Genomic DNA, 8,630 nt, shown 5'->3' on the forward strand with positions numbered 1-8,630 from the left:
AGGGGCAGAGCAGAGCCAGGGGGGTCTTAATGAATTTTTCAGATTATGATGATAGGAGGATTTGCATTTGCGGTTGGTGACATTGCGTTTATTTTGGAAAATTGGCTGAGATTAAGGTTCATGGTTACGGTGTCCCTGGTACCTGCTTAATACTATTACAAAGAGCAGCGAATAACAGGCCGTGTGTTTTGTGCGTTCCTTGTATCTGGTTAAATGAATTAATCTCTGTAGTAATCCTGACCTTGTTATGTTAATTTCCATGTAATACAGTTTACCATTGATTAAATCCAAGGGTGACAGTGTTTGCCACACAGCACCGTTCACATGATGTTTGACCATATTATCAGGTTGTTGGTTATTGCATTTCACTTGTTATTTTCATGGTATTATATGCTCATCATACATTTCAAGGTTAAACACACTGTTAAAAGCCATTTCAAATCTCATCTCAGTATTACATGAAATATGGTCAGCTGTCAGGATCACAGTTTTCTTAAGCTTGGTGATATTGAAATCTGGTGATATTGAAAACCACTGCAAAATTTGACAATTCATATGGGAACAAAATTAAAGTGAAGCAATAATTTGGTGTGGGATATATGCACACCCCATAGTTGCAAAACTCATATTGTATCACATCCCAACGGTGAGAGGATCTGAGTTTTGAGGAATGCTGCTTTATCCACCTGGAAGATGGGGTGGTTGTAAAAGGATAGACATGGTCAGCAATAATAGGTTTAATCAAGGATCAGTTGGGGCTGAAAGTGTGCCGAGAAAATATTCCTCACTCCATTACACTACCACCAGTGGATCCATGCTTTCATGTTGGTTACAACAATTTGATTCTACCATCCAAATGTTGCCAGATCAGACCAGTGTAAACTATAGCCTCCGTTCCCTGTTCTTAGATGGCAGGAGCGACGCCCACTGTGGTCTGCTGCTGCTGCTTCATCCGTTTTAAGGTTTAACTTGACACCCATGTGTGCTCTTCTGCAAACCTTGGCTGTAGCAGGTAATTATTCGAGTTATTATTGGCTTCCCATTTTTCTGAGATTTTGATCTGTGCGACATGGCACATCACACAGTTGCTCCAGGTTTGCTGGCAGATTTGTTGGCTCCTGTTCTATCACATCTCGACAGGTGTCCAAAGCAGGCTGGCCATTCTTCTCTGACCTCTGGCATCAACAAGGCACGTTCACCAAGAGAACTGCTGCTCACTGCATCATTTCTCTTGTTCAGACTATTCTCTATAAACCCTAAACATGGTTGTGTGGGGACAAATCCCAGTAAATCAGCAGCTTCTGAAATGTTCAGACCTGGTTTATGGTTGAACAATGCTTATGATAGTACTTATAGGGAAAAGGAAAACAATCCTCATCACATTTTTAAATGTAAGATAAGAGGACAGTTGAATAGTGTATTATACATGATCTGCACCAATAAAATACAAATAAAAATATAAAAAGGCAAGATAAAGCCACTATATAGCACTTTTCTACTCTGAGCACTCAAAGCCCTTTGCACAACTTGCCTCATTCACACAAGCACTTTTTCTATGCTCTTTCTACACAAGTGCTTTCTATCTAACATGCATACGCATTCATACTATAATGAATGCATTGGAGAGCAACTTGGGATTACTATTTTGCCCAAGGATATTGGGCATGCAGATAGAAGGGATTGAACCACTAACCTTTAGATTAGCAGATAACCTGTTCTACCACCTTATATCTACCACTAAAGCCTCTTTTCCATTAGTACCTACTCGGTTTGACTTGACTCGACTCTACTGGCTTTTGGTCATTTTCCATTACAACTGTGTACCACCAATGTACACATGGTATCTATACCGACTCGACCAAAAGTCCCAGGATGTCATTTGTATGCACCACAAATACAGCAGAACAATGGAGGACGTTGAGGCAATTATATACCTGCTGCTTGGTGTATGGCTTTCTGTCAGACTCGGGGATCACGGTGTTGGTTTGTGTGTAGCCATTTCCCTCCTTGCCAGGTTTCAACAATGGCGGTTTTGATTTTTGTGAAGGAGTCGCTCATGACTCATCGAGCGATGCCACTGACTGGCCAATCGGTGGCATGCAGGCTGACGTCACATTCTCAGATCGCTTGGAACCCTGGTGTATTAGGTACTATCACCTAATTAAAACCCTAAAAACTGAGTCGAGCCAAGCCGAGTAGGTACTAGTGGGAAAAGGGCTATAAGCATTTGTAAATAAATAAATATAATTCCAGTGTAATTTCAGACAAAATACATGGAAGTTCCATTTAATACAGGATGATTACACCCTTCCTCACATTTTATATTATAAAGTCTTACCACATTTGATAATTAGCACTAAGATACAGCTGAGGGTAGTTGGGATATCACTGGTTATGCATATATTTGTTTGGGTTAAGAGGTCAAAAGAATTTATTTAGAGAGCATGAATTTCCTTGCAGTGAAGTCCGTAATTGTTCAAATGACATCCCAAGAACCACAGTGCCCGACGAAAATGGTAACATGCGATTTATTTGACACAACATAGATTTTATTTAGACATAATAAAGAGGAAGCACATTTTGTAAGTTGATTTGTTATTATGCTTCTTTAAGTTCAACGATTTATAACTGCAAATTCATTTAAAACCTAAACTAAGATGCTAAATATTTCAGACTGACTTTGAATTTCAGCCTCTGTCGGTCAAAGATTTGTTGATGATAATGATGTAGTTTTTTTTTAGCTTCAACTCTGAAAAAGACAGGTCATAAACTGTTTTCTCCATTTGCTGTGGTCTGTTAATATTGTACCAGAGGCCGTGGTTTAAACTCAAACAGTCTTCACCAAGCAGAACAGAATATTTATATTTCACGCTCTGGCTCTACAACATCAATGCAGTGCAGCCGTGATTATAACTGAAGTGTTGCGATAATGACCTTGCTTCGGGCACATAACAAAATATTAATTAGACTTTGCTGTGTTTATGAGTCAGCTGTGGTCGTTATGCAACCCAGGGAAGCAAAACAGCGAACAGTTTTTGATGTAAATTCAAACACAAATCTGCGCCTTGTCTTTGTGAGCGAAATGAAGCTGCAACAGAAACAGTGGCACTATTACCCAGAGCAACGATTTCTTGACACACATTCATCAATAATGAAGGCTATGCAATGAAAAATCAATACGGCATAAATAAAGTGGCAGTTTTAATAGAAAGCTTCTTGCACAATTTCCTTCAGCACCTGCAGAAGAAAAAGGAAGCTGTTTGCAGGGGAGGGGAGGCACAGCACAGATAGCATTATAAGCATCCTTGCTAATTAACTGCTTCTATTTCCCTAACCAAAGCCTGCAGTCTCTCTCCTTTGCTCTATCATTCCCTCCCCTCCGCTTGTTTGACAGCCCAGTCTGATTTGTATTCAGGTGGCTGCCTCTCCTGCTTGTGTGTGACTCTGCAGAGCAGGTGTCCATGGCTGTGGCTCAGACAATGATAGCCCACTGATAAGCTGCCTCACACAGGCTCAAAGACAGGCAGAGACCCTGTGTTTTCCTCTAACAAGACAGAAATGCTTTCAACTGATATTTTGTAGAAAATTATAGAGATTATATACTTTTGGGGGAACAAAAGCTAAGCCTAAATAAATGTATTAAGGCAGTTTCTGTTTCTACCTGTATAGTCTACAGGACTTTTTACTTCAAACCTGAGCTAAATTGATGCAAATGTCTCATTGCAGGCCTGCGTGGAATGACTAACAGCCTGTTAGCTTACCTTAGCTTATCCTAAAAAGGGTAAAACAGTTAGCCTGGCTCTGTCAGAAGGTAAGAGAAGTGCTTCTAAACAGAGATGCAAACTCTTATTTAGACCAGCGGTCCCCAACCCCTGGGCCTCAGACCGGTACCGGTCCGTGAGTCGTTTGGTACCGGGCCGCGAGAGTTGAGGCTCAGGTGTGAAATGTCTGGTTTTCAGGGTTTTTATCGGTTTTCAGCGTTATTTTGTTATCGTTTTTATCGTTAACTCGGTGTCCCTGGGTCTTTTCACGTGTGTTATGAATAAATCTTCTTTTTTTCGGTACCGGTACTAGTTTTATTTTGTTGTATTTATCCGCGACACCTTAAAGGCCGGTCCGTGAAAATATTGTTGGGCATAAACCGGTCCGTGGCGCAAAAAAGGTTGGGGACCGCTGATTTAGACTGTGTGAATTTTTTTTTTACACTGTTTTCATTGCTGCTCGGCTTTACTGAAGAGTTTATAATGTTAATGATATTAATACTATTTAACCGTGTGACTACAGTCATCACAAAGTTGTACTTTTATTGATGTCACAAGCTGTAATAAATGTGAAGTTGTAGAAAAATATAAATGAGGCTAAACTTAAGCATAATTGAGTGTTTTGCTATTTTTGGAGGAGTCTCTGTGCGTGTGCCTTGATCAGCTGTTTGTAGACACGTGGTAGTACTTAAATGTACTTATGTATTCTTCTAAAACATAATTAATCAATAATTAATTTATATTAAACCTGTACTAATAAGATATGAGCAAGAAATATAGGCCTAGCATATAGCATATTCCTTTCTGAGCATATTGGTTTATCTATAGTTGCCTGTGAGTAATCGTATCACTATTAGCAGCTGTATCCGATTCCTTCTCCTGGTTTTGTGGTGTTTTGATTCATGACAATGTGTGTGCATCACAAAATGCACCTTCAAGCCCTCTGAAACCATGCATGGCTGGAGGTGCATTGTTATCTTTTAACGATTGTTTGACATATGGCAAGATCCCACAGGTCGAAGCTGTGTAGTATTCCCCAGGAGAACTCTTTTGTATGATGATATTGTGCTGCCTGACCCCAGCATCCGGCATAATACCACAACGATTATCTCCTGTAATCTTTAATAACATTCCAGGAAGGAAGGAAGGAGGAAGAGGGAGTGCAATAAACTGCATCTGCTGCTACAGGCCCAGGACAAGCAAAGCAAGAGAGAGAGATGTAGTGTGAAGCACTGACCTGCATAGTTTGGCCTCAGCTCAAGTTTAAACTACTTGCACACAGTAATGGAAATTTTGCCTAGAAGCTGGGCATCCAAATTCGTTTCTGTCCAGCAATTAAACCGGTACAAAAGTAATTTCGTGTTGCTAAATGTCATGTTTAAAAGTTCAGTTGGAGTTAATATTAAAATCTTTGTCTTTTAAAAATTGATTTGTATTAAACAAAGTAACTTTGTGAGTTAGCTCACAGGAGCAATGTTTATGCTTAAGTTTCCTTAACAAATGGGGCCTAAGGGTATTTCACTCCCCGCTGAGCTGCAGCGTTAATGTCAGTGTGTGCATCTGGGTGTATAATTGAAAAATAAATACATATAAATTAAGGATGCCAAAGTAACAACATGGTAATGCGATGCAAATGGAAAGTGAAATAAAAGGAGCAAAAGACTGAAATACTAACAAACTGAGCCTAAATTACATCAGCCAACTATCTTTGGAGAAGTTTATTGATGAAACTGATTAAGAGAAGATGCTGAGCAGCTGAGCTAACTGAGGCTTCTTGTTCAAAACGCAGACTATGGAGTAAATATTCTAAAGGGAACTAAAGATAGTTTTCCATTAGTCACATATCAAATGTCAGTGACTGGTATTGTGACGAGTGCCACTCAAGGGTTAAAGTGGGTGGGAATGATCCAGAACAGCGTTTCAGCACCTTCAGTTAATGAGCAATTAAACCAGACAGGCAAGTTAATGCATATGACTGTGGAATAAGTTCATTTTTCTTGTGCTGCAGCCTGGGATTGCTTCCAGTGACAGCACGGACATACTTGCTCAGTAACAAGAAAATAATGACACCACATGAACCACTTACACCTTCATTACATCTGTATTTATGGTGCAGATTAAGTAAAGCTGTGGTCAGGGTACTTCAGGAGGAGAGGCGTACACTACTTTTGAGTCATTTAAAGGCTGCATGAAAACATTAGGCAGTTTAGCAGAGGTAAAACTGCTTAGCTTGCGGTACTGTGTTGCATTATGTTACACTCATGCCAAGTAATCAGTGTTAGGTTCCATCAAGGGTAGCAAGCATCCGTTTTAGGTGATGGTGCTGATCATATTCTCTCACTGAATTCCACCTTTTATACGAGCTTTATAATGTCTAGTGGTTGGAGCTCAGCCATGTAGGGTGTAAAACATCTGCCCGTATCTTGTTGAATTCAGCAGGTGAAAACTGAAGGTCATGAAAGAAATTAACTGGAGCTCACAAAATAAGATCTTATGTGAATCTTATGCGTGTGGGGTTTTTTTGTTGTTGTTTTTCCCCACACTGCATCGCTTTAACCGATCCTAACAAATCATTCATTTTGTATGAATCATGGAGGATTCATACAAAATTATTACCCAACCTTCCTTATCCCTGATATGTTTCAGAGTGTTTCTGTAGGCTTCTACCTCGCTGTTCAAGATAAAATAAAATAGCCTTTCTTAGTCCCACACATGGGAAATTAGTTTTGTCACAGCAGGAAGTGGCACACTCTCTCTACTTTTGTCAATTTTGTTTGTTCCTGATGTAGCAAAAAGCATTTCTTCCTGTAAAAACAACTGAACAGAACAGTTGAGCAACTTTGTGAACACAGTTGATCACTTAGCAGCTAAATATATAGATATTTCATCAGAATTTGGTGACGATCAAAACAAAAGTTGACAGAATAATAGAGCTAAAGTTGTATGTGGACATAAAAAGTTGAGATGATGAATAAAAAACGTCATTATCTAACTTTTACACTTGTATATGTGTGTAAACTGAAGACTTGGTAATAACAGCAGGCCTTGTGCACTGGCTATCAACCTGTGCAGTGGGGGGGGGAAAAGATGGTCCGACAATCAAGGACAAGCACTAAACTGACCGTATCAATCGTGCATTTCGTGGAGGGGTACAAAGCTCAAGGTGGCATTTTCGGGTGATGGCGATGTTTGCCGCCTGTGATCATGGCTGAAGATTCATGGTGGCCACGGATGCTCCATGTCTGCCTGAATCCAGGAAGGATATTTATGTTGACATCGCTCCTTCTCCCACCAAGCCCAGGAGGAGGATCACACAACCTGTCACTCAGATTGATGTCTCCCCTGACGGCATAAGTTAAAAGGAAAAGGGGGAGAAGGTAATGAAGAGAGGATAGGGGGAGCCGAATGCTCCTAGGGTTAGAAATGGATGGATATGATCCCTTGCTGCTTCATCATCGGTATTCAATTCACTGCATTGACATTCACACATGTACACAAATTATATGTACTGGGAGTTGTACCCAGAGCAGCGTTATGTAGAGCAAAGCTGCTCTGCTTCACAGAGGATTTGTTGAATATGCCTTTGATGTGTTGCCTGTTGGTGAGAGGAGGAGAAAAAGCGTGTAAAAGGGAGATAAAAAGACAAAATGAAATATCCTCCATGTGATCTTATTGTATATCGTCGTAATATTTATTTGGGATATAGCACTGCGTATCTAGCCACATTATCTTTGAAATGGGATGTTTTGTGTGTGTGTTTTTTCCAGGTATGTTATTCAGCCATAGCCAAGAAGGAATTTTTCAATCTCTGCATTCTTTGATATTAGAGGCGATTTGTTTTCGTATCATAGCCGCGCATTGTGCAACAGAGAATTTTCTTTGCACGGTGAGTGCCTCTACATAATGATGAGAGGAAACATAATCTAATTTCAACTTTCATTTACAGGACAGATTGTTCAAATAGAGTAATAACCATCTCCTCTGCCCCGCGCTGCCTCTGCTCCTCTCTCTCTCATCCTCGCCCTCGTTCTCGTGCTCTCTGCCTATTTCAGGCCCTATTCATTCCTTGAAGAATGCATTTGAAACCGTGCAAATGAGAACAAGTGAACAAATGAATGTTTCATGAATGTTTTCATGATGAGAAAATGCAAATGAGGATGGGTGAATGAATGAATGTTTAATGAACGCTTGTTTAATGAAAAGGACTTATTAACTAGAGTGCTGACTTAGCACTGCGCCACAGCCCCAACCGACCATGCATGAAAGGCTGATACATTTAGATGAATAAGCGCTGCCTATCAGTTGGACCTGATTGACAGGACAGGGACATACTGAATGAGTGTTTAACTGTCACGTTCCCTTGCCCACCCCTATGTGTTTTAAACAGTGCTGCACAAATATACAATATGATGTGGTAAAACTGGGCTGTGCCAGATGAGCCAGAAATATAGCTCAACTGGCCCAGTTTTGGTTGAACCCGGGACATCGGCCCACACAGATACCCATTTTACTTCCCTTATTAGTCCACGGCACAGGAAGAAGGTTCCTGGTTTCTTTGTGGAGCTTGTATGTTTTCCCTGTGCCAGTGTGGGTTTCCTCTCAGTACTCCCACTTCCTCCTGGTCACAATCCAAAGGTATGTGTGTTAACTGATGTTTCTGTAATTGTGATGTGAGGTAGGTAAAGTGGTTCAAGTCAATAAAGCATACTAATGTCAGTTGTTGTGTAGAGCGCTTTGGGGGGGGGGGTCAGTGCTGAGGTTAGGGTGGGTGTATATACAGGTATTTGTTTTGCTCCTTTACACCACAGTGGATTCTAATCCGAACAATCAAGCTTTGATTGAAGTGTAGACTCCCAGCTTTAATTCAAA

The sequence above is a fragment of the Pundamilia nyererei genome, unplaced genomic scaffold, assembly GCF_000239375.1.
Source record: "Pundamilia nyererei isolate P.nyererei 1_Seehausen unplaced genomic scaffold, PunNye1.0 scaffold00115, whole genome shotgun sequence".
Classification (NCBI taxonomy): domain Eukaryota; kingdom Metazoa; phylum Chordata; class Actinopteri; order Cichliformes; family Cichlidae; genus Pundamilia; species Pundamilia nyererei.